Source organism: Aythya ferina (assembly GCF_964211825.1).
Source record: "Aythya ferina genome assembly, chromosome: 2".
NCBI classification, from domain to species: domain Eukaryota; kingdom Metazoa; phylum Chordata; class Aves; order Anseriformes; family Anatidae; genus Aythya; species Aythya ferina.
The window spans coordinates 15,665,479-15,668,706 of NC_140297.1; positions in this window are offsets into that span (position 1 = coordinate 15,665,479).

Genomic DNA, 3,228 nt, shown 5'->3' on the forward strand with positions numbered 1-3,228 from the left:
TGATCTGTCTCAGAAGGAGGAAAGAACCAGAAACAAACCTGCTGTTGATTGTTCTGTTTAGATTACCTACCACAGTTCATAAAGCAAAGTGAGTACCTATTTTAAAGTAAGTAGTAAGCTTCAGTAATCTACAAGAATAATGCTCTAGGATAAAGGTGTCCCCAGCAATTAGTGAGCCAGACCAGTTAGGACTGATCCACGCAGTCCAATTCTGTAAAAATGAATTAAAAAACAGCCTGTGTGTTGGAAATGCACCGGAGACAAAGCTAGAGGAGCCCAGCACATTAGTGTGTTGGTGAGGTACAGCTAGAACAAGAGTCGTTCAGAAGGATCACTGAGAAAGGAAGGTTTGCTTCTTGCAGAGATCTGCGTACTAGCGCTAGTCCTTGGCAGTCAGCTCTGTGACTGCTGAAGGTGCCCGTTGTGCAGCAGCCAGAGACAGAGCAGGAAGCAGGGCAGCTTGAGCAATGAGCTTAGCCATCACCGTTAGGTGGCAGTCTAAAACAGCAGCAGCAAAAACAAATTCTAGCTCCTGGCTGAGATTTCTGGAGCACTGCTAGAAACTTAGCTGCAATTCTCAAGTATATCTGGGGGTATTTTTTCAATTAAAAAAAAAAAAAAATGAAAAAAAACATTTGAGCATTAACTGTTCTTCCTTCCTTGTTTTGGGTAAGTGCTCCATGTCCTCATGTCATCATCTGCTTATGCAACAGAAAAGCCACCCACATCCTAAGTTCTGTTAGGGCATTTCTAGCCTCTTGTTGCACTTCATCACATCTGGAAGAATCACCCCCTCAATACACTGAAAGAAATCAGTACCTGCTCTCCAAGGGGAGATACTTCCCATTTTGGAGCTGGTTGGGGAAGTCCCATGGTCAGGGATACAGAGAGAGCAATTTCCATTCCACTCTATAAACCATGTATTACCTGAATACAGTCAGTGGTTGGAACTGCTATTTAGCAAGTGGTAGCAATGGGCAAATTGGCTAGAAGCTAAAAAATCATAAAATTTAATTAAACTACCAAAGCTTCTCTGACTTAGAACTAGTTTTGTAATTCTTTTTCTGGTTTTTGAATGTAAGCATGTTCAGGTGTTTATATGCAGAATTCACCCATCCCAAGCATGGATGACTGGTCCTGTGAATTCCTGTTTGTGGTAACAGGCAAGTAGTCTCCAATCTTGCTGCAAGCTGATTATATAAATATATATATACATATTTTAAAAAGCATGTCCTGAAGGATCTAGCATAAGTGCAATATGCGTGTGTTATTAGAAGCCTACGTACAGCTTCTCTGGGGCTGCTCATATCTTAACCAAGCTGGAATCATGAATTAGCCCTACAGAAGCTTTCCCCAGTACAGATTTGGCCCAAAATGTTCCTAAAGTTGTTCCTAAACTTGTGCCTCTCCCTGTTATAAGCTGACTGCTGGCATCCCTCAGGGCAGCCACGATGGCTAGACCAGGCCTACTCCCATCTCACCTCCCTGCCCTTCTGCTAAGGCATCACCAAGTAAAATGGGAAACTGCGTTTTCTCTCCTGCCTATTGCTTTTTTTTGTTGAATACAGATTATTTCTAAAAGAGAACATGCTCTTGTCTTCAGCTTAGTTTGTCATCTAAGCTCACGTTCAGGTTCTACAGCTTGGACAGCTGAAATAACCGATGGCAAGTAGAGTCAGAAGACCTAGCAGGAAAGCTAAAATCATTTCTGTAGGTGGGTGTCAGGAAAGGCAGTTGTGAGCTCACAGTCCACCACAAACCAATTTTTAGAAGGATTTCACCCCATACAATCCCAGCACACCATCAGGGATTCCTGCCAAGCCCCAGCAGCAGGCTCCTGTGTCAGAAGCAGTGGTGTGCTCGGGGGGTGTGAGGTGTTTGACACTGCAAAATGGCCTGGCTTGCGTCCGCTGGGATGGGAGATGTGTTGCAATGAGGACCTGCACTTGTTTCCTGTGAGTTAATTCACGTGTGTAGGAGCTTTAATTTGTTTATTTCACAGGAGGCTGTGAGGGCCCTGCAGCAGGGCCTGGCACTGGCTCAGCTGCTGGCAGCGTGCTGCAGCTGCCGTCCGCATGGAGTAATGCTGTACTCCAAAGGGTTCAGGGAATATCCAAAAGAAAGAAACACACCTGATGGCGAGAGAGTTGTGAGCTCAGCCCGTTTCACTCCACACACTGTGCTGGCCTGAGCATAGTCTCCAAGTGCCTACAAGGAGAACTAACAGCAGGGTAAGAGGAGGCTCCTCAAGCTACCAGGCACCTGTGTAATTTAGCAGGTACGCTCATTTGTGCTTAGAATTACCAGAAGCCTGGGGGTCTGTGATCCCTAGAAATGCTTAACTCAGGACTGGCTGTTCCTCAAAAGGAAACCTTAAAGCAGGTTGAAAGGCAGCCCTGTGGCACATGCAGTGCGGCAGAACATGGTGCCCAGGGAGGGGACAGGAGGCGATGGCATTGCAGGAGCTGTTTCTGAAAATCAGGAAATACTTTTTCAGCATTAGGGTGGCCCTAATTAGCCCTGGCACAGGTTGCCCAGAGAGGTTGCAGAGTCTCCATCCCTGAAAGTACTCAAAAGCCACCCGGACATGGTCCTGGGCAGCCTGATCTGGGTGGCCCTGACTGAGCAGGGGGGGTCAGGCCTCCAGAGGTCCCTCCCGACCTCTACTGCCTGTGATTTTGTGATCCCTCCTGGCCTCAGGATATGCTGACAGAACTCCGAGTAGATCACCATTCCCTACTGATCTTCCTTATATTATTTTTGTGAAATCAGCAGCTGTTTCTCAGTACTTTCTCAGCACGCTGACTTGTAAAACAGAATAGGATTTCATTCTGAATGGGCTCTAGTTCAGCCAGTGATTACTTCCAGAAAGCACTATCCCAGCCACATGCTAACATCAGTTAAGGCTTGAACACATCCTCAGGAGTGGTTGGGGAATCCAGGACACTTCATGGACAAGTTAGTATTCTCTAATTACAATTAACTCACATAAGCCTGGTGCCAAGCTCAAGCAATGAAAACTATTTTGTTTTCTGTAAGCATTCCCTATACAGCTAATATAGTATGAAATTATCTTGTGCCACAAAAATATTGTGCATAAGCTATACTTGGAGTAAAATAATAATAATAATAATAATAATAATAATAATAATAATAATAATAAAAAGAGGAAATTATGCCAGGATGTTACTGCTGCCTACATTAACATCATAGATAGAGTTTGCCATG